Source organism: Lemur catta, chromosome 8, assembly GCF_020740605.2.
Source record: "Lemur catta isolate mLemCat1 chromosome 8, mLemCat1.pri, whole genome shotgun sequence".
Classification (NCBI taxonomy): domain Eukaryota; kingdom Metazoa; phylum Chordata; class Mammalia; order Primates; family Lemuridae; genus Lemur; species Lemur catta.
Genome location: NC_059135.1, coordinates 76597351 through 76621891, shown reverse-complemented (window position 1 = coordinate 76621891; position 24541 = coordinate 76597351). Strand labels below are relative to the sequence as shown.

At 36.7% G+C, this 24541-nt stretch overlaps 1 pseudogene; it reads right to left on the bottom strand.

Annotated features, from left to right (window-relative positions):
• Nucleotides 1–1748: 1748 nt before the first annotated feature.
• LOC123643292 lies at nt 1749–2968 on the bottom strand (annotated as a pseudogene).
• Nucleotides 2969–24541: the final 21573 nt, after the last annotated feature.

The following is a 24541-nucleotide window of genomic DNA, read 5'->3' as shown; positions in this document are numbered from 1 at the left end:
CAAGACATCCTCTTTTGACTTATATCTGACCTTCTCTGCATCCTACTCATCCTTTACTGCAAGTCAGCTGAATAGGCTGCCAGATATTGTTCTTTTAGGAAATTCTTCCTGGAATCCTCTAGTAAACTTTCAGAGAGAAGAGGCAAATAAAGTCAAATTTCCTTGTGGAATGCTGAACACAAGAATCATATTAGTATCACTTTTGACTTTTTTCCAGAAATTTATCAGCTACTGACGTAGATACATTATGCTATCTTGATTTAAATTGTCAATTGTTCTCAATTATGCCTAGTTTGAGCCGAATGATTCTAACCAGACTCCTTTAAAATGGAATGAGGGAATGCTCTTGTATCCCAAAAAGAACTAATTCTAATATAGTTTTAGTTTATTGTCTTCCTAAGTGAATGATCAAAGGAATTAGTGATCATAAGTGATTTGATATGTTATGATATGATGTTAACAAACAATAGGTCAGAATATGAGAAAATAGTTTATCTGCCATTGAGTAGCAATATTTTTGTGCTATGGTTACATTGTTAAGCAAACTAAAATAAGCAAATCTTCATGCCAGGGTCTTAGTTAATGTCATTTTGCTTGGCTGAGAAAATCTGAAACATCTCTGAGCAGACATATTTTAAGAGAGCATTAGGACATGCATATTTTTAGGATGCTAATAGAGACTCTCACCCCCTTTGGTTTTAGCTGCCAGAAATTATGATTCATAGTTCTTGATAGCATAGAACAGAAAACATTGTAAAGGGAAAGAAATTCTAACAGATTGCTCAAGAATGATTTCTGAGTGTCAGTTAATCAAACACTTCTCTTTCATCCCTTTAGGAAAATGCATACTTCTGTTTTTGAAAAATGGGTCTAGAAAAATCTTTATTTTTGCTTTCTAATAGCCCACAATTATTGATGAATTCTTAGTGGTATTAAGAAAACTGATTGGTGAAAGAATGTATAGCATGATAGTGATATATAATAGTAAAAATGACATAGCTGAAAAGTTGCTTATAAAGATGGTTCAAAGAAACAAAGAGTGTGGTTTTTTTAAGATTCTGAAGAACACAGTAATATTATTATATTGTATTACTCTTACTATTTTTGCTATTGTTCTGGAGAAAAAATTAGCCAATGAGAGAAGTACCTTTAATAGATTCTTAAAAATGACATTGGCATATGCAATTTCAAAATATATGATGACATGCTGAAGTAGCTGTATTATTCTAGAAAGCTTGGGCATAAAAAGATTTAGATGTTGAAAAGGAATTACTTGTTATCATTATAATTGATTGTCAAAGTATTCTGCATTGAATAACAACTCCTGTAGAAATCCAAAGTTATACATGGTAATGCACTTTCTGATGCTACTGGCTCTTTGTTAATGTTGACTTTATTTCTTTGACATGGTTTTCTCTCAAATTATAATTGTGTGAGCTAGAATTACCTATTCACCTCAATAGATTTTTACTGCCCCCTTTTCCATTAATAATGTGTTTTTTAAAGATCACTTTTTATTGTAACGAATATAAAGTCATCAATGTTTTACAACTTGTCAAAAATGATTTAGGGAAAAAATACATTAGTAAAGTGAAAGTTATGTTGTATTATTTGGTACACACTTAATACTGTCAACATACACACCATATGCCAAAAAAGCTCACGGCCTTATTGGAAGAGCAAAGAAGCAAGATATAACTGCTATATTATCTGATTTAAAATCCATTGCTTGGGTCAGTTTTCTTTCTTCAGGGATACCATTTACTTGTAGTCTGCTGTTGAAGATCTGGTGTCTGATGTGTCAAGTTCTGCTACATTTGCATCAGTGTCATGTTAGTGCTATCATACTTGTCTGTGTATAGAAAAGGTATGATTTCTCCTGTTACAGGGTGAAACACAGAAAGAGCGTTGAAAAGGGCCATGCTGTCTCTGTATGCTTGGGCATGTCTCAAAGCGCCTTGGTAGATTTCCGAATAGCACTGTGATGGATCAGTTGCATGCCTGCTGTTTGCATGTTTCTCTTTTTTTACCCCTTCCTATCTGCAGCACATGATATAAGCAAGTGTTAGTAAAAGGACCAGTGCTACTGCCAAGGGCGCAGCCATTGTAATTAGGAAATCCATGTAATAGTCTCTGCTTTTCAAAGAATCAGAAGAAGGTTTGTACTTTCCGTCATCGGCTAAAATCCCTTCTCCGTGAATCTCTTTCTGATAGGTGGACACTTGCTTTGTTTTATCAACCAATGAAATTTTGCACTAGTCAATGTAAAATTGAGTGTGACATTTTTATCACATGTTATTACAAGCTCCATGTCTTGACTGCATTTCAATTGATTCTGTGGATTTTGAACATCTCATAAACAAGAGGAAAACAGGACATCAGCACCAACTATGACACAGACGTCCTCCTTCAGGCCATTAATGGGCAGCAGAACCAGGGCCAGTGTGATGTTTACGGTGTTCGGGCTCTCTGGTGGCCACACAGTTTTCACTGCCCCAACAAAGTCTCTAAGAACCTCACTGGCCAATATTTCTTCTACATTTACATTTTAACGAAGAATTCTGTATGTTATGGGAGCAGGAAGTCTTCTGTTGACATTATATTAGTTATCAAATTATGCCTTGCAGTCTCAAAGTTGTACCTGTTGCAGGCAGTTATCTCAACGATAGCTGGTTTCCCCACATTTTCAGCTGTTGGAGACTGATGTTGGATTCCATCACTATATGTTGTGCTTTGTCTATATCAAAGCCATCCAGGTCTTTCTGGATAATACATTCAATTTGTGTTAAATGCTATGGGATCATTACTAATCTCTCCAGGTTTGGGGTAAGGTGAAAGTTTCCCCTTTAAATACTCTGTTTCCAAAACATGAAGAGGACACCTGCAGATGGGTATACATTCTGATCTGCGGGAACGTTCCTGTCCAAGCACAGGGGTCTCCCAGCTCCCACTGCTGGGGCAACTGCATTCTTGTCCTGGCTAGGCTGGCAGTCCTCGATCTCCCCTCCCTTCCTTTTCTTCTTTCCTTCCAGCCTGGCCAATTCTCCCTTTTCATATTAGAGTACATTTTGTCATACATAGGAATGCAAAGAGAACATTACTGGCACTGAGAACCTTGTGGTGTGATGGTTATTTAGTTTTTGAATGGGCTTTCATACAAAAATAACTGCTCTGTGGGAATTTTTAGGTATGAGAAAGCATCTCACAAAGAAATGCCCTGTTATCCAACTAATCAGTCAGTGTTAAAAAACTGCATGTGTAGGACATTGCAGATTGAAGTGTGCAAAGCATTTGTTTTTTAATTAAAATTTTAGAGGAAAAACTCATTCACATGAATTAATAGCAAGATTTTTAACAGGTTGCATAAATGGTGACAAAATTTACATCTTTATATTCAAGAAGAGTATAGAGTTACTTGGTGAAGATCACTACATATGTTAAATCCTTTCAATGTGTGCTATAAATATTAAAGATCTATGGCTATTAAATTGTGAGAGCAAATGACTCATGAGTAATTACAAATACCTATTCTGCTTCTACTTATCACTATTTTTTTTCTAAAAAGTAGCATGGAAATGAAATGCAAACACAACATAAAAGAGTATAACTTCCTGTTAAATGATGCTTTATCATATAATGGAATATGATAGCCTAATTCAATGCAGGTCTAAACCAACATTTGAAGAAAATGAGAATTCCTGAAAGCCAGTAGCCTCAGGACTTGGAAGCCTCAGTACCCCTGCATGCTGTTTGCATGTCTCTTTAAAAATTTCTGTTTTGTCCTCCCCAATTATTCCTGTGGAGCAGTAAAAGACTTTAGATTAAAATGGATTTCACCAATCATAGAAGTCAAAATAAGCAAGGACATAGTATAAAAAATAGCACAAACTTGTACAAAAACTATCTGTATCGCTAATGAATAAAATGAAATAAAATTTAGCTCCATTAGAGTTTTCATTATCAGTTAAATATATCTTTGGTAGTGCTCATCTTTTGGGTGGGGTCTCCATCCCCCCACCTGTTTGCTTTTTTCCTTTTTTTCACTTGACATTGATGAAAAATGGATATGTTCCTTTCAATACCCTGTAAAAGGGAAGAATCACTCTCTGGATCTTTGGACACATGGTCACTTTGCTCCTGAGAGGTGAGCGTGTAGCAGGCACAGGGTCACGGAAAGTTGCAAAGGAAGAGACTGTGTGTGTTGGGGTCCTAAGATGCTCTTTGAGGACCCTCGGAACTCCAGGCCTCCCAACAGAGCTCAACGTTAGTGGGTTTTACATATTGGCCTTGCAACTCAGACGGTATCTGAAGAAAGGATTCCACTTCTTAGAAAAAGACTGAAGACATCCAAGTGAAGAAATAGAACCTGAAAGTTTAAATGACCTAGGGAAGGGCACCAAGATGCTAAAGTGCTTTGACTCAGTTCCTTGACTGAGCTGAGTTTTATTCTTGCTTTGGAGTCTTCTTACATCTCTCCTGCCTACAAATCTTTTTTCTCCCACTCTTTTTCTGAGCACCTGCAGAGCTTAGCTGAACCCATTTCCCAGGCTTTTCTTGACCACTCAAACTAAAGTATGTTCCCCTTCGTCCCCATTGTTCTCTTATAACACTCTGTTCTTTTGTTGCATCGCACTCATCAACATCGTACCTTTATCTGTGTGTTTACTTGTTTGCTTTTCACTGGAAGAATGCTCATTTTAAATTACAAATTAAATTATGCCCAATGAACTGACAGGTAAGGATATTTGTATTTATATACATATTCAGGTATATTTAATTAACTTATATACAGGCAAAGCTAGTGAATACCTTATGGTAACTGCTGATTCTTCCTGTCTAGAGTACTAATGAAATATTTAGGAGTGAACAGAACAGAGTATAGTTCTAGATCAGGTTCTCTTCTTTCTTTGTCATCTTTGTGTTGTGACCTATCTGTTTCCAAGTCTTGTCTCATCTATGTCCATCAGCTTTGACCCAGTCACAGTCTGAATCAGAGCCTGCAACAGTCAATGCAGAGAGCTCTCTGTCATTGGGATTCAGTGGTTCCAAAGTGAGTCTTTCAAACACAGGGATTTCTGTTATATGTCTATTGTGCTGGACATTATGCTCTTGTTCATAAAAGCTTACATGTTGCTAAAAATGTTAGTGGTAAACTCTGGCTTGTGCTTTCTGAAAAATTCCTGTTGCCTATAGTATCCATGAATGCTTTAAGGAGACAAGTTTTACAGTCCTCTCTCACTTTGGGTATAAAGAAGGACACATTTCTGGAAATGTCTCTTTGTTAATGAAAACATTTTTCCTCTATGGATGGTTCTTATCTCCTGATAACAAATGCCACTCTAGATATATTTTCTATACCTGAGCCCCCATACTTAGAATAGGGTTTTCCACTTAAATGTTCCTGGCCTACATTGATGGCATTTCATTTCATTTCATTTCTTTCTTTCTTTCTTTCTTTTTTTTTTTTTTAACATTTAGAAACCAATGTTCTAAGTTAAGAATAGAACTCCCTGGATATACTCGTTTGATACAGTTTGAAAGGCTCATTTTCTTTCAGACATATGCTGAGGCTGGTGAAATGAGATATCATTTTGTTGTTGTTAAAAGGTAGCAATATTCTTTGCAGGAAAGTGACAATTTATTAAAGACCAACCCTGTTCTAGACACCATGCTATATATATATATATATTAAAATGCAATACTAATCTAAGAAAAACAAAACAAAACTTATCTTTCCAGGTGTCTTGGCAGAAGGAGAGTTGAGCTTTACTTTTTAGTGAAATTCCCTTATCTTTGTAAAGCGATGTTAAAACTTTGTATCAGTAAAAATTTCAAAATAAGGAAAATAATGCTCATGATTAATAATGTCTCTTCCCAAGATGTCTCAACAACGAGTAAGTCTGGGGTGAATTAAACACAGTCTAGTCTTGTCTTCAGCTTCCCACTCTCAGAGGCTTGATGTCAGTTGCACACCAAAAGTGAATCTATTGTTCAGGATGATGGATGCGGGGGAGTAAGAATATGATCTTATTAATTTAGAGTGAAAAATACAACTCATAGTGTAATAAACACATTCGATCACATTGGGCATTTAATTTATTAATAGAAGTGTGCTTGGTGAGCCTAGAATAAGAAGAGGAATACAATGAATCAAATGGCAAATGAATTTAGGTTAATGTATCCACCTACACAATAGAAACAGTTCAAAGTTTTTGGCTAAGTATTTGCCTCTCCTATATAGAGCTGGATAGCTCTACCAATATGTGCCTCTGTGATTCCTTTTAAAAAAATCTTTTAGTGGCTGACCAACTCACTTTTTAATACACACATGTTTTTTCTTTATCTCTGTTAATACAATCATTTTAAGTACATTTGAATTTTGCAAAACTTGGAGCCATTTCTTCTTTAAGCTGGCTATATATGTTTTCTCTGATATGTTGTGATTCTATTAAATTAACTTTCTCAAAATTAAATCTGAACTTCAATATTGAAAATAAGTTGTTTAAGAATACTATGTGAATCAGCATTCAATAATTTTTCATAGGCTAGCATGTTAAAATCGTGTTTCAGCCAATCGCAGAAGAAAGTAAGGGATATTGGAAATACCAACTGCGATAGAAGAAAAAGAATAGAGGGGAGGCTAAAAATAAGTATTTTTGTTAAGGTGGCGCTTTTTAGGATCCGTTTGATTGAGGGAAATTGGTACTCATTGGTTTGCTTCCTGTTTAACGTGAACAGTAAGGAGGGCCTGCTACGGTTGGAATGTTTGTGTCCTCTTCAAAATTTATATTGAAACTTAGATCCCCAATGCAATAGTGTTAAGAGGTGAGGCCTTTAGGAGATGATCAGGTCATGAGAGCTTAGTGCCTTTTATAAGGCACCAATTCCGCATGAGGAAACTAGCTAGGTCCTTGCTGCCCTTTCAACTATCCACCATGTGACCACACAGTATTGGGTTCACTCCAGAGGACACAGCAACAAGGCATCATCCTGGAAGCAGAGACCAGGCCCTGACCAGACACCAAACTGGCTGGTATCTTGATCTTGCACTTCCCAGCCTCCAGAACCATGAGAAATAAATTTTTGTTTTTTAATAAATTACCCAGTCTCAGGTATTTTTTTAGCAGCATAAATAGACTAAGATAAGGTCCTTGTTTTCTCAAATTTGTAAATATGAGCTACTCATTTACCAGATAAAGTATATTAATACAAAGCCTTAGATTTGGATTTTGAAGGAAAATTTTAAATTGACTAATTGAATTTTTATTTATATTTTTTTGTGTTTCAGTTAGCACTAAATTCAAATATCATTTTTCTGACATTCTTTGCTTGTATAGTTTTTCCTGTTGCCTGTACAGAGTCCCTTTTAGAGCTTTCTTTTTATGTTCTCTCTTTTTTTTTACCCTGTGTTCTTTTCTTATTACCATTTTGAGTTGTGTTTTTAACATTGGAGGAGGACAAAGTAACCTGCAAGGTTTCCTTTCAGTATGAACCATTCTGGGTCCCTTTATTCTTTCTGAGTGATTTCAAAGAAGTTAAAGTCCAAGATCATCATGGATGTATAGTGCACTGGAAAAGTGGGGGAGCTTCACTTGTGTATTTGCACTATCATTCCCTGAAACACATTTGTGGGTTTGAGATTATTAAAAAAGAGCAAAAACTGATCAATTAAGAAAGAAATATTTATTAACAGAACCAATAAAGCTATATTTATTCTTTACTGGAGGTCAAAATACTGTTAAAAAAACTGAGATAAATGAAAAAAACTAAAATAAATGAAAAGTTGATCTATAATTAGTTTAGTTAATTTACAATTAACTTAAAATCTATAATTCAAATCTAGAGCATGCTCATTGGTAGGACATTCTTGATGCTGAAATTGAATGAAATGACTGTTTTGCAGACTGTTGAAATAAAGTATTTGCTTTGGAGTAAACAATCTGAATGTCATTGTGGTAACAGAAGAAGAAATTTGTCAGGTAGCTTTATAGATACTCTGCACAGTTTTGGTAGAGTATATTTATTATGCAGTACTAAATTTATCTCAAGCATTGCTCATGATCAGAGTCTTACAATATTGTGATTGTAGAACATGAACAAGACAATTTTTAGTCCTGTTGTCCTGGATATCATATACTAAGTGTTCTTGTAAGATAAGGGAATCTTGTTATGCTTTAGTTAAGTCTATAAAATCACATACAATATGGAAAACCTAAGCTTCCAAGACTGGCAGGCCATAAATTCTTTTTCTGATTCACTGGGATCAGGTTTTGGGTTGTCTGTTGCTGCCTAAGCTTTTATTTAAAAAAAAAAACAAACAAACACAACTGTCGCTTTACGTAGGTGGTAATCTTTGAGGAAAGTGACTCTTTTACTCTTCCCAATGTTATTGTAAGCTGTGGTAGAACTTTGAGATCTAAACTGGATGGAGAAGTATTTCTTTTAGATTTGTCATGAATACACTGGTTGCCCTGTAAGTAGGATGTAGGGGAAGCTCTTCCCAGGTTTGAATGAGATTGTAAGTAGAGTTTTCCTGAAAAGTAGGCAGGTGTCTAAATGAACACTCCCAGAACAGTGGTTCAGGAATACCAGTCAATGGTCTTAGGCTGATTTGTGATGACATTTTCACTGGATTGACGTGAAATGAGATATGGAAGAAAAAAATAAAATTTTCATTAAGTGTATACTTTTTATAGAATTATCCTTTAGTGACAGATTCTGTACTTCCCACTCTTTCAGTGTTTATGTGACATAATGATGGAATGATAATAGTGGCTCTGGTCTTATCCCCCCTGTTTAATGTCCTTCCTTGGCAAAGTTAAAAAACTAATGGCAACTTTGTTTTACTTTCTAACATTTTTGGAGATGTTTCACTGGTTTATAAAATATCCAAGTCTAGAGAGTCCAGGATTAAGAGAATGCTGGCTTGCTGTATAGCAGGTTCTTAGTTTATTATTCTTCTTGCTTAGTGTGACATTATAATTATTAAAATTGTTAACTCTGGCCTGATTTTATCTGAGAGAAGAAACCAGATACAAGGGAAGTTATAAAGCTATTTAACATTACCCATTAAGAATATATTTTTTTTTTTTGGTAAAATTTGGCCAATATAGTTATGGCCTAAATATTGTTAACAGAGGGCCACTGTCAGATTCTGGAAGTGTCTTATAAACAAATATTACATTTTATACTGGCACAGTTTGTTTGTTTGTACATTATTTATGCTTAACTCTGACAAGTGATAGAAACAATGTGGATTCTGCACCTTTAGAAAACATGTTGCCCAGTTAACAAGAACATTTTTGGTCGTTTCTATGCCAGAGCTAATCTGGGTTTGCATACCTTGGAAACTTACCTCTAAAGACTGGGCCCTTCCTCGTCACAATAGCCGTCCTGAACATGGGGCCCGCCCCGTGCAGCTATTGTTGTCTACATTGTGTGAATGTACGAGGGAACTGTGCCTTGCACTGCTTACTAAAATGGACTGTAAAACAAACATACTTAGGAAATTATCGACTATTTGCATGAAAGAGTTCCTCTAAGTCAACATTTTCCAAACTTACTTATATTTCAAATCGCTAGACTATCTAAATTCTGTCGAATAGACCTCAGGCATGGGATAGATGAGAAAAAAGAGGACGTGGGTGGGAGGGAGTCGGTTGAATAAAAATTTTGCCTCATTATTCTGACCCAGGCTCCATCTGCTTATGAAAACCTTGCTATACCTTCTAGGAAGTTCTTTCTATTATTAAGCATTACAAAATCTTCCGTGTTTTCTTCAAAAATAGGTATTATAGAAAACCTAAATATCTACCTTTATTTTTAAAGGACTTTAAAGATATAACTATATATTATTATAATAAATTCTTGACAATGGCATTCTCAAAAACAAAAAATTGCTTAGAATAGTTTCCTTTTACTACCTGATGGTAGGTATGCAACTAGTAATCATATTTCTAAGTGTACATTTATTACATGGGGTTGTGGGTGCTCATTACTGTCAGCTGGGGAGTTTGAAGCCACAGTGATGCCTGCGCTCGCCCCCAGAGATTTTAGTTTAATAGGTCTGGTTTGGGCCCAGACCTGAGAGTTTTTAAAGCTCCCCAGGTGATTCTAATAGCTCTGGAGAACTATGTGTTCTGTTTTAAAGCAGGTGCTTTTAAAAAAGGTGACTATGCAAAGAAAGGATTTGCTTATGTATTATTTGTCCTTATAAAATTTAGTTCCAAAGCTTAATGTCTGATTGTTTCTAAAGGGTTGGGTTTTAGTGTGAGAAAGGCTGGACTGGACAGAAGATAACTTTGAAGGGAATCTTGATACTTAGTTCCTTCCGTGTCTTTAGGATTTCATCTCCATATATCATCCCTTTATTTACTTCCTTCCATCTCTTCTAGAGCTGCTTCCCAACTCCTACCACTGTTAACCCTCGTCCAGGAATGTGCTTATGTCTTTACCATTCTGAGTGGGCTTTAGCATCCTTGCATATGTTCAATTCCTAAAAACCCGTAGAAATAAAAGATCAGGAGACATAGGAAAGATGCCAGGAGACAGTGTGGTAAGTAGGGGAGGATCTTTCCCCAAGGGATTGGAGGTATTTCAGGATCAGACTGTGTGTGTGTGTGTGTGCGCGCACACATATGCATATGTATCTATGCATACGGTACATTTATGTTGTGTTGTGTTCCAGGGGTGTGGGCAAGGACAATGTGATAATGTGTCTTTCCCTTTCATTGCATCATGTGCTGCTCAGGATTTGTTATTTTATATCCTCATCTTTGCACAATGGTTAGCATATTAGTGCTCAGTCAATGTTGGTGAAATGAATGCATGTTCAAAAGAGGAAAGGAGGAAAGGATGGAAGAAAAGAAGAAAGATGAACTAAAGCTGGTATTCAACATGACAGGACAGAGAACAGACAGTTTAATGTTTTCAGTTGTGCTAGTGACTGTCCTGTGCACAGGTAGGGCTGCTTCACAGGGTCAGGAAAGTGAGCAAGGAAACTGTGCAGCACAAGCTGGCCCTGGAGGCTGCACACACAGAGACTGTCTAGCTGACCCCTGGCCTGGGATCCCCGATGTCTCCAAGGGAGCAGCACCCATGGACATGGGAGGCAGTAAAGGCTGGGAAGTGGGTGAGAATAGAAATCTAGATCTGAAATAGCTTCACTGGTTGTGGAAATAGGTTTTCAGTGCCTCTCATCTCCCACTGACTGGGGAATGGTACTTTTATATTTCTATGTGTCTTCCTCCAAGTTTATTTAGAAAGTAGGGTGGGAAATACCAGCTTGTCAGAAGAAAAAGGATTTGTCTCTAAAATGGCCTAGAGAGCAGTTAGATTCAGTGGATTCTTGGATTCTAGTTTTTAGAAATTAACAGTTTTTCCAGGGCTACACTGCACAGGAGAATAGGAAAATGAAAAAAACTGGTTTTCAATTCCTTTTTTTCCTTGGTCATCTGTATTTTCTCTTGCTCGAATTTTTCTTTTTCTCCTCATTCTCTCACTGTTCATCATATTTTACTTCATTGGATAGATTATATTTCTCAATAGTAGAAAAAGTGAGGGTGGATGCAGACTTTTAAAGTTTATCAACTATTTTTATATATTTATTATTTTTAATTTTTTTAATTTTAATTTTTTTACAGACAGGGTCTCACTATGTTGTCCAGGCTGGACCTGAACTCCTGGTCTCAATCGATCCTCCCATCTCAGCCTCCCTAGTAGCTGGGACTACACACACACCACACCGCAATGGCCAGCTTGCAATTTTATATATTCTTATATTTTATTATTATAATTTTATGTATCTTAATTTTTTTAGTTTTATAATTTGACTTCTATTTCCGTTTTGAAAATAATTCAGCATGTGTGTGTGTACCCATATGCATCTTTTATCCCAAAGTACTGTCAAGTGTTCTTTCTGAAAAAGGCATTGTTATTTTTTTTCTGATAATCATTAACATATGAGAAAATGTTAAGAAATGTCTCCTCTCCAATTAAATATGAAAAGCCACCTGTGCTGGTTATCTTTTGACTGCCCTATCAACCCTCTCTCTGCTGGGGAGGCTGAGTCCAAGGGCCGTCCTCTGCCTTTTGATGGGTCTCCATCAAAGACTGATAATAATGGTAGCAGAGGGCCAGGGGATTAGTTCCCTCATCTCCCCCTCCAGTGAGTGGCTGTGAGCTGGCTGAGCCTCTCTAGCAAAGCCACAGTCCCTGTTAAGTGAGTGGTTCTTTATACACACCCCTCTGGGCTCTGCTGACCACTTCTTCCTTGGACTCTTCATGCCTCCCGTGCACCAGCTCTCCGCTGTTGCTTGCCCTGGTACGTCCCATTCCTGGGGTAGTTTCTCTGCCTACACTTTGTAGCGTCCCGTCTCTAAGCTTGAGTGTGTCATCTGCTTGGCCTGTGGCCCTGCCTGTTCCGTCACCTCAGGGCATTGATCCCAGGCCCACACGAAACGGTCAAGGTATAGACTATTAAATACCTTTTTTTTCATCCCTGGTATGTTTGAGGAGACATCTGTTTCTTGCTTTTGGTCTTTTACTCTCCCTTTTTCTCCAGGGAGGATTTTACTCTGTTAGTTCCTCTTCAACTTTCCCCAACCTAGAGTGCTATGATTTAAATATCAACAGATTTCCAGGGACATATGCATTTTCAGAAATATATGCATTCTCAGACCTGAGTACCCTGCTGTGGGCTTCATGATATTTTAGGAAGCGTAAATTGAGATCTGAGGGCACTGGGTTGGACTTGAAAGCAGACGTAGGTAAGTTGTTTCAACTCTGCTGGGTTCTCTGAGATGATAAAGGTATCTGGAATTCAGGGGAAGAAAACATCTATTTTATCACATCACTGAAAGTAGTTTCTTACCATTTGTTAAACATTGGCTCAAAATAATGATTTTCACCATTTTTTTCCTTTCAAATTAGTATATGCCTATCACTTACTTTTTATCTATAGCTGTAAGTTTGCCTGCCTGCATATCACCCCGGTAAAAGAAAATTGTTCATTTTTTTCCTTTTGTAGATAGTATTTAGATTGCCTTTATCAATATTTTTAAAACCTAATAAAAATAATTAAATCCAAATTCCAAGACATCTCTTTAATGGAAATCAGTATTTCATTCATACTTTGTATTTTCATTTTAGTTTAGAACTTAAAATTGTCTGTAGAGACAGCATGGAACTACATGATACTTTTAATCTATTGTAAGAGATATGTAACACGTCGACACATGAAAAAAGGTAGGGACTATTTTATAAACCTCCAATCATCAAATAAGTGACATGTTTGAGTCAATCAATTTAAGAGGTTACCGGTCTACTGATGAAACCATTTGAAGAAAATGTGCTGTTTGATGTTACAGAAGCCAAAAGCTGAATAAATGTGTCATCTGTTTTTCATTTTAATTCACTATTTCAGAAGTATTTACTGTGTATTAAAAAATCTTTTTACCCTTTCAAATCTTTTGGACAACCTGGAAAAATTCAGAACAGTTTAACATATATCTATAGAAGCACATTCTCAGCTGAGTTATCTTGTTCATATGTGGTGATATTAACAATATTACATATGAACCTTTTAATCTGAATGAGAAAACTGTCACCTGGTATTTAAGTAAAAGCTGCTGAGTTTTAAACAAAATCTCCAAAAAACATATAAAAGATAAAAATTGTTAGTTTAAAACAAAAATTAAAGTTTTTTTAAAAAAATTATATAGTATAAATCTGAAAAGCATTTCTACATTGGGACAAAAATATCTGGAAGCCTGTTACTTTTAAAAACGTACAGACATTTTGATAAGACAATCTCTTTTATGAAACTAAAGCATTTCATACTGTTGTTCATGAGAAAATATTGCTGGACAGTTAGAGAGATTCATCTAATCCGATTCTCTCTCCATCCCCTGTCCTTTCCTTGCAATTAACACCCAATTACTGTTTTTCTTTTGTCACTTTTTTTCTTTTACCTCTCTCTTGCTTTTTTAAAAAGACCCTCTCTTTCTCTAGATGCTCTTCTGTCTCCTCTGCTCTCTGCCCTCTCACCCCTGGCCACTCCCTCCTGTCTGGATCCATCCTGCCCTACCTCTTGACAATGCTAATTTCCTCTTCTCAGTTTGGCTACTAAATCTTACACCACGCCATAAACAGGCTACTTGTGATGCCTCTGGGTATCCATAATGCATAGCCGAAAATACTCTAAATGCCAGCGCTCCTTAATTCACTGATTTCTAGCCAGAAGCAGGGAGGGAGGGAAATATCAGTGCCTTACTTTAAAGCCATTGTCTTCTACTGGTTTTCATTAAAGGGATAGGAGAATTGAATGTAAAAATGTAATAACAGTCGGGTTTTCTTGAGTTTCTAGGAGTGAGCGTTTTTACAAACCACGTTCAGGCAGCAGGGTTGGCAAGTGGTGAGGGAAAACGACAAGGGTGTTGAAAGTCCCTAAACGGGATCCTGTAATTTCTAGAAAAGAAATAGTTCTGCAAAACAGGAGACATGATTGCATAGGCTTAATTAACAGTTCAAAGTATAGGGGAGGACTTATCACGGTAGGATGCATGTTTCTCGTTCTTTAATGAGTAAATGACCCATTTGAGTACACGAGTGCATATCAGAAGCACATGGCCGTGAAGAAGTGTGGTGGTGGTAGATCTGATCAAAGTTTTGCAAAACTGACTCCAAGTATTTGATGAAGAAGATGAACATGGAGACAATTTACCAAACAAATACAGCATAAAGAACCAAGAGACCTTCTAAAGGACTTCAAGACTCCAGCTTGCCCACATAAAGAATATCAATGAACAGAAAGGAAACAAAGACCAGCATAAATATCTAGTGTGCTGAGTCTGTAGAGTAACGGAACTGTCGATTGATGATTTTTTTTGTTCTATTTTTAATATATACACCAGGAGACGTTTTTTGGTTTTTAAATGCAAAACAAAGCAATGTGTTTGACCTGGGTTCTAACTGGGTAACTCTCTTGAGTGTTCTAAAAGATTTCTGGACCAGAATTGGTTAATTAGCGCTTTGTGTTGCACTGTGTTACATATGACCTAACCAGAGATAAAAAGGTTTAAAGGTCTCTTGTAACCCTGCAATGCCATTTGTAACACAAAAATAACCCCCTTTCATTACTGGCATGCCACTGTAGCACGCAGGTTATTTTTTCCCTTCACTGCAATAAGGGCAGCTTTCGCATCAGAAGAATTCTTGGCAAATTAATGCGCTACCTCTTGGGCTAATTAAATTAGAAAGGATCAAAAATACAGAGCGGCTTTTGTGGTGGACACAATGTCGTGCTTCATGCATCTTGCTCAGAGAGGAATTTCTGCCATTTAGCCCCCTTTTGCCTCTAGCAGTGTTCTGGACTCTCTGACACAGTCAAGTTCCTAATTTGCCTCAATGAGAGAGAATTATTAACTGATAATAAGAAAAGGAGCATTCACAGCTTCAGGCTGGGCTATGTGGAAAAGGGTGATCTACCCAGCACCTGAAGCGCATGCAATTTTTATTAATTCCTGCCTAAAACAATGCATTCAGGAGTAAAATTGCTGTGCAGATGACAAAAACAATTACGCCTTTGATTCGTTCATTCTAAAAATGTGAACTACTTTAGCTCAAATATAACCAGATTAAACAACTAAAGCAGTTGCTCACCTCTCTTTAAATCCAGTTTGGATTGCAGCAAGTGTGTTTTATGTTGAGAAGTTGCCGCTGCCACTTAAACTGATTGTTCCTATTGAAATTGCTGAGTGCACAAGTGATTTTGACAATAATTAATATTGTTCTCTGTATACTGTGGTCCTTTGTTTGGAAGATGACACTGATGATGGTGTTGCTATCTTTATGGGCATTAATCCCAGAAAGAGATGTAGGCTCCTGCAATCAATCCTTGTATGACTATTGCTTCTGTAGACTTTCTGTGATTTGCTGCTGTTTATAGGGTTTTTTGTTTGCAGATTTGTCTCTTTACCTTTTAGGTAACATGGTAGCTTTGATTAAAAAAGATACTTCCGTTTCTACATGCTGCAGTATCAATGGCCTATTGCTTCCCAGATATTGTTATTTCTCAACAACCAGAGCTTCTTCAGTTGATGTTTTCTGAGTTTCTTCTGTTTTTTTCTGGGGGGATAACTATACATTACTGAACCCTGCTGTCTTCCAGGTTCCTTATGTCCACAGTTAATAGATCTTGTACTACATCTGTAACAATGATAAGTTGAGTGCATTTCTTTGTATATGAATGACGAATATGTGTTTATAAAAGAAGTGGAAAAAATGTTGTCATTTGTGCCATGATCATACTTATTCTTATATAGATCATTGACTTAATCATAATTTTTGTTGGTTAAAAAGTGTTTCAAAATGTAAAACAGCCTTATAATGCTGTTGTTTTTATGTGTGTTTTATTCATTTTTGAGCCTCCTTCCAAGGTAAAAGAAATTAGTGATTGCTCTGGATATTCTGTTAGAATCTTTGGCTTTTTATGAGATTTTCATAATATATGCAAATGTATGATCTGCTTTAAGACCTCCATATTGAATGGAAGTCTTTGCCATTATGACCCCAAATCCCTTCCCTTTGTATTGGTTGGACTAGTCCCCAATTCACTGGTTAAAGATTCAAAGGCTATTGTTGATATAGGCAATGTCACTGATAAAAAATTCAAGGGCCGCCGGGCGCGGTGGCTCACGCCTGTAATCCTAGCACTCTGGGAGGTCGAGGCGGGTGGATTGCTTGAGGTCAGGAGTTTGAGACCAGCCTAAGCAAGAGCGAGACTCCATCTCTACTAAAAATAGAAAGAAATTATCTGGCCAACTAAAATGTATATAGAAAAAAAAATTAGCCGGGCATGGTGGCGCATGCCTGTAGTCCCAGCTACTTGGGAGGCTGAGGCAATAGAATCGCTTAAGCCCAGGAGTTTGAGGTTGCTGTGAGCTAGGCTGACGCCACGGCACTCACTATACCCCAGGCAACAAAGCGAGACTCTGTCTCAAAAAAATAAAAAGATAAAAAAAAAAAATTCAAGGGCCATTGTTGATCTACGCAATGTGTCAAACCAATGGTTTCTCTGAAAGCCGGAGTACATCCTAATGTCATTTTTAAAATTTCCTGTTTGATTCCTAAAATATAATGAACCGTCAATTTGTTCTATTTGAATATGTCACCCTGCTTTCTTATATCATTATTTTGGTGCTAGAAAATTGTTCTAAACTATCTGTTTAGATCTTATTGGTCATTTAACCATACAGCAGTAATTTTAACCTTGAACTTCATTCATTCTATCTAATCCATACCTCTTCTCTAAATACTCATCTCAAGAACGACCTACAAAAAGTCTTCTTAGATTATGTCATATTACACCCATCACATTTTCCCCTTAAATCTCTCTAGAATTTAATTCATGGGATACAAAGATTCACAATTGTTATGTACTGAAAAATCTTGGTCTGGTCTCTGCAATTTTATTCATGCATGATATTTTAATTACTTGAGGATTGATATCATGTAGTATGTTTTCTTTTATTGCCCATAGCATCTAGCTTGGCATACTGTAGATACTCATTAAAGTCTTTTTGTTTTGCCAATTGGTTTGTTTAATGGGTACCAGGGATCAGTTTTCTTGGCAATGTTAAATGTTTGTGTAAAAAAAAAAAAAAGATGTACAGAGACTCATATTATGTATCGCTGAGAATTAGTTTCTAAAGTCAGGATATAGGAAGAAAATTGTATTAGACAAAATTACCTTAAGAATCCTTCCATAGGAAGCTGCCACATTGGAGACCATGGATTCTATTTCCTTAATAAGTTCAAAACAGCAAAGTTTTCTTCCAATACTGGAATAGATTGCTGTTTTTTGCTTTAACATAAAATTGTTAGGCTTTCATTTAAGGTCATACTGTAGAGAAGAATGATTATCACAAACCACTAGAGTCACCCTCAGTGCTGGAAGCTGTTTAATATATGAGAGGCACATAAGAAATGGGACCGGCTAAAGGAATAGTGGCTTCATGTCCCCTATTTCATGCTCATTCTGTAGAAATAGCTGGCAGAATTGCTTTCCTATATAAATAGATCTTTTCCTGTTTATTTATCCTTTTGGCCGAGTTATGTATAGTTGTGATCACATAACATAAATGTACATTATGATGTGGCCCCATTGTGCAATTGCTCTCTTGTTCCAGGAATATTCTCTCTGCCACATTTTGAAGATGTGTTCAGTGCATGGACTTTGCTTGTAAATGCAGCCTTGGGGCTCTTCTTTTAACCTGCCACCTAATTTTCAGTCTTTTATCTTCATTATGACTAGTTTTATGTGGTGGTCAAGCCACATTGCACATATAATCCTTCCTACGGAAAGGATGTAACTCCCTTAAACCCCAATGTTGTCAAGGAAAGTGTAGTTTAGGGGGGATGGATATCTGCCAGATCAGAGAAAACACTAATAAGCTTTCTTGCTGTCTCAAGGAGTCCCTTAGAATTTCCTCATTATTCTGTGAGACACACACAGACGTAAAGAAGAGCCAGGTATGTACTCAACCTTCTTGTTATGTGCTGAAGTTTCCAACTTTGCTGTTATGACTTAACTCTCACTAGAAAGCTGGCATCCTAAAAGTTTGGAAAAGACTTGGGGTAGGGGGGGCTATACATGCTTATTAGGCAGTCCTTCATCTTCAGAAAATAGACTTTCAGGTGTTGGATTTGCAGGACTTCTGGCAGTCTTTATCTTGAAGATTATTTCTTATAACTTAGGGATGGCTAAAACATAAGATTATGTTAACATTGATAAACAGATATTCTCAGGCCAAACTCGTGAGTATTTCTTTAATTAAATAATAAAGGTACTTTTTTATCATAAAATATTTTCAGATGGTTGAGATTTGTCTACAACTCCTCATTCTCATGTAGCGATTGGATGTGAAACACACACACTTTGCACATATACACTGTTAACAATGGAATACACAGTCTGTCATAAACTTCAACATTAGGAAGACGAGCTGCATGAACTATGTCATTTCTTTTCTAAATGACAGTTGCAGCACCTTAAAGTAGTTCTACAATTTCGTTTTGGTCCTCACTACTTCTAAGCTCTCATTTTCCCTGAACATTTATTGGACCCAGAGAAACAGAACATGCCTGACTACTTTCCTTCTGGTATGAAAATGCTGTGCTTAAAAATATCATCTGTATGTGCTTTATTTTTATTTCAACCATACGTGCTTTTATAAGTATTTGAAAAGAAAATATTTTAAAGATTTGAAATAGAAGGAAGGGACTGCATGTGAGTTACAGCAGCCTCAGGGTAACAGTATCTCACACACTAATGATTCATATGGAGTTTATGCGTCTATTTATGCTGTCATTTATTTAGGAGAGGGGTGGCTAGAGAATGAAAACAGTGTATAGCATGTTACCTAAATACCAGTGGTTTCTGAAAAGAGAAAAAAGAGCACCCTGAACATTATCCTTATTTAATTAGGAGCAATCATTACATAATTATTCACATTAATTCAGTTTCTTACAACAGTCTTACACTTATTGGCACTTCCTCTTTTTCCCCCCTCTTTGTTCTAAAAGAAGGGAGGATTGTTCTTTATTATCTGGAAGGGAAAAGGAAAATGGTTTATTTTCTGATAAAACATGTACAAAAATGCCTGCATTTGATGTGGCTTCAGGGGGTACATGGTGTCTGATTGTTATACATGATCGTGGATCTTTCTGTAATTATCCCCCCCTCCTCAAGTAAGTAATGGTATCTTTAAAGAAACCAGAACACTTAAAACTCCTATCTTTGTCATGAATGCAGGATTTATATCATTAGAATTTAGTAGTTTCTGACTTTGAGGAAGTGAGTGCAGCATCTAAGAGAGCTGCAAGTGTCAACCTAAAACTTTGTGTGAATTGCATGAGCCACATTGTTAGTGAAGCCAGAAACTGTAAATGAGTGAAGGGTGTATAAATGGATGGAATATTATTGTCAGCAAACCAGTGAGATATTTTACCCAGATTACCTATTCACATAATTTACCCAGAAAATTAACTTTCTAAGAAATGTTACAGAAAATAAAACAGTTGTCTTTATTTCCATATGTCTTAATAGAGTCCAGATAATTGTTGTTTAGTATTAAGCACGTAGTTTTATTTTTGCCATTATCACAAGCCTGAAAGAAAGGGCAGCTGAGTCTGAACAAATTTTCAGAGGTCACTTTTTGTGGGTGTATGTGAATGTGAGATACCCAAAGGAGCAAAAAGAGTAAAAGTTAGGAAAATTAATTGAAAAATTACTAGTTCTTCAAATGCAGGGGCGAGAATAAATTAAAGCAGATGCACGTTGGAAAGTTTCCTTTTTACTTTTACCCACACATCTATTTCTTTGCCTTTTGCAATTGAATAGAAAAGGAGAAGAAAACCACTTCCAGGTGTCTTCATTCAGTCTCTCAGTTTCAGAAATATCGATATATGCCTTTACTACTGACAGGGGACAGAGAAAGAGAATCTCATCTCTTCTGATCCTCCGTTACAAATATAGTCACAAAATGGTGTAAAATAGTTCTTTTGAGTTCCCGATTTGTGACTACAAAAAATTGGGTATTTCTTTCTTTCTCCCTTTGCTTGAAAATCAAGTCCACCCTGTCTCGACCACATAAATAGAACAATTTTCCTCTGTGAACTGCTTGATGAGGCTGTGGCCAGATTCATATAAATGTCATAAAAACAGAGTACAGAATGGATTATTTTATGATTAAGATCTGTATGGATCTTTGTATGAATGCAACGTGCTTTGGCAGGGTTCTGCTGCACGCACACTAGTTTTAGTGTGATGTGGTGGAAAAAATGGCCTGCCACATTGTCACTTTAATGTCTTTCTGAAAAGGAACAAAAATCAGTGGGCTCCACCAAAGGTTACAGCAATCGTACAAAGGTTTGGTCTACTAACCAGTACAGTGTGTGTTCTATTTCTCTTTGGAATAATAACGAGAGTAAGATTCAATAAAATGCCACAATATTTCTCAGCACTTTGTCATTAAATGACATGTTGACGTCTAATTCTAAGTGCAAGGTGAAACTTTCTCTAATTTATGTAATAAAATTCAATTTTCTTTTCATATATTTGATTGCGTCAATGAGCTAAAATCTTTCTTCTTCCGTATCTTTCTCTTTCTGCCTTCAGTTCATATATTTTGGGGAAAAGAGAGGCTTCATTCAGATTTATTTTTTTCAAAACATCAGACAAGCTGCTATCAGCACATGAATGCCAACATGATCTTTTAATAAAGAATTGTGGTTTAAGAATTCCAACCAAAGAAATAATGTATTAAAGTGAATAATAGCATCTAGGCAGTAGCAAAGACGATGATCAGAGTTGGTGAAAGAAAGATTATTGATCATCTGGCTCTATCGGTCACAAATAGGGAGGAGGAAAACAAAAGAGAGGAAAAGGAGATTAAAGAAATGAAATACAGTTTAGTAATGCCAGCTGATTCTGTTGCTAATTATAAATCTTTGGCAAGAAGCCTTTGATTATACAGTAACACTCCACTTATCTGGTGGCCAGATTTTCAGAAACCTTTGCACTCAGGACAGGTGAGATCCTGGAATTGTACCTCTCAAAGCCTTGACCATGTTGGAACAGGCAACTTTCTTTCCTGGAGGTGTCCAGCTATTCCCTGGAAAGTTTATTGAATTAATTTTGTGTATACATTTAAGATTGCTTATTTAATATACCTGGTTTTCTGGATTTTTTAAAGCCACTTTTATTTAGTTCTTCTCCAAGATATAGAGGGAAGTGGAAATAGGGAGGGGCTAGAAATGCATTGGTGGTGGTGGGGAATATACAGGTTAACAAGCTATAAAATAAACCTATATGAATAACTATTATTTGATAGACAATAGATAATCTAGGAGAGAAACTGCCAAATTGTCTTGAATCCTTAGAAGAGGGAAAGATAGCTCTTAGCTGTGGAACCCAAGGAAGTCTTCATAGAGAGAGGGCATTGCTTTTGGGCCTAGGGGGTGATCTAGTATTTGAAGAGGTAGAAACTGGGGGCTGGGCAGTCAAGGAGGCTTGGGGTAATGAGAGAGGGGCAGGAATATCTGAAGTCATTAATGAAGTGCTGAGAATTTGGTTGAAGCATAAGGTGAATCTATGAGAATCATGGAAAAGGTGGTTGAAGTAGCAAATAAAGACCAAGCTATAGAGTGTTTTGAAAGCCAAACTAAGGAGTTCGGACTTCATAGTAGTCCACTGGAGCTAGTGCAAGTGTTTGATCAGGGGAGTTAGGATGTCAGAGTTGTGCTATAGGAGGTAGGGGGACAAGGAAGGTACCCCGACTCCTGGCTTGTTTGACTCTGTAAGTGGTGGTATCATTAACAAAATGCAAAACATGAGGACAAGCATATGGGGAGAGTGGAGACAGTGGGAACTGTGGCATTTGCACTTACGAGCATTCGGCAGATAACTCGCCTCGGGGGATCACGAGACAGGGGAGGCTAGAGACAGATTTAAAGTCAGCTAAGTAGAGATAAAAACAAACAGTTAAATCTGAAGATTGGATGGAATTCTTAAGGGAGAGAATGTACAGAATGGAAGAATGAGGAATGACAGCTCCTTGGACTCTGTATTAGTGGGAGAATGGTAATGGAGGAGGAGTCTGAGAAGTTACCATGAAAGAGTATACCAGTGAGGAAGGAGGAGCATCACAGACCACAGCATTGTGGAAAAGGGGAAGAAGAGGAAGGGGAAAAAGAACTGACACATACCAAGTGTCAACTATATATCCAGATCCAGATGCGCACATGCTGGCCTTTCTATTAGAGATATATTCTTACCTTAATTTTATAAAGGAAGAAAGTGATGTTCAGAGAGGTTAAATAATATGTCCAAGGTCACCAAATAGCAAGTAACTGAGTTGCAATTTATGCTCAGGTCTGTTCAATTCCAAAGCAATAGGTTGAAGCATCTAAGAGAAGAGAAAGGGCTATGTGATTTGGCTGACCTCTAGTAGAATTGTGAGAGCAGAAGCTATATTTTAAAATAATAAGAGAGAATTGGGTGATAGATTCAATCTAGTTCAGGTACTATTTGTTTGGCACCTGATATGTAAGGAGGAACTGTTCTAGATGCTGGAGATCCAAAGATCCAAGGACCTAGTCCTTGCTCTCAAGGAGCCTCCATTCTGGGATGAGCAAAACACAAGTCTAGAGCATTTCAATGTAATGTGGCATCTGCTTTGGAACATACTTTATACTTTCAAGAAATAGAATGAGGGTTTAATTTAAAAAAAGCAAAATAAAGGCTTTTTCTCTTTTTAAGATAATGTACACATGAAGATGTTTGTAGACTGACTGGAAGATACAGTGGTGAAGAGGTCACTGAAGATGCTAAAGCAAGAACAGGTAAGAGGAGGATGGAACCAACGACATACGGGATGGGGTGGGTTAGTATAGCAGCCTTTAGGAGAAAAAGAAGAAATAATCTGATACTGTCCATGGATATATTTAACAGATGCCAATTACTATTTAATGCATACTCTATGGAAAAGAAATAGACTGGAGAACATAAATATTTTGTGTGTGATCAATATCATTTATTAGGTATGCTACCTAGCCATTGTTGGCTACCTTTGGCTCCCCGTTTGTTCAGTGTATAAAATCTGGGAAGTCAAGACCAAGATAAAGTCTTTTTCATGTATTTGTGCCTAGGAAGTAAAAACTGAAAAGTGTATCTGGAGAAGATAGAAATCTGGAGATGATTATATGAGTTTCAAATGCTGGCTAAGTTTTAAACAGAAGGCTAACGAATAGTTGCATAAATTATACAGAAAAATACATTTTGTTTAATTATTGCTGTTCTAATTTTAAAGGGTAAATAATTTCAGTACATTTAAATACTGTGAGTAGAGGCTATAAAAGCTATGTCCCAAAACAGTGCTGATCTTCCTCATCAGCAACTTCTAAGAGGAAAAGCAAATTTTGTATTCTGGTACTAGAGCAGCTTTGGTTAAATGGCATGGTTGTCATCTCATTGTTTAAGGGCTGTAGAAAATAATTGGAGATCGTGTGTGCGTAGTGTTCTGTACAAGCTGTTAACTTTCCTAAGTTGTCTTGTTCTTTCCCCATTCACCTATACATTTACAATTTTTCCTGTAGGATTCAGCAGAGGGTCTATGATGATGAAGCCCTCTGCCTCTAATCCTCACTGTCTCTCTCTCTCCTCTCCCCTCTCTTGATACATTACTATTTCTTATTAGCATCTCTATAAGAAGACTAAATAATATATTTTGCTTGAGCAATAAATTCTATTAGATGCTTAAAATGGAGATAGGTGTGAAACTCAATGATACCCTAGTATTAATTTTAAAAAGGCATCTAAAAAGAATGATCCGTGTTTGCTAATTTTTGACACATCAGATATTAAATACATATTTTTTGCTTCTCATGGGTGTAGGTTGTTTATCATTTCTATTCTAGTAACAATGCAAAAATACTTGAACAGTTCCTTTTTTAATCATACAATAATAGTCCTATGGCCTGC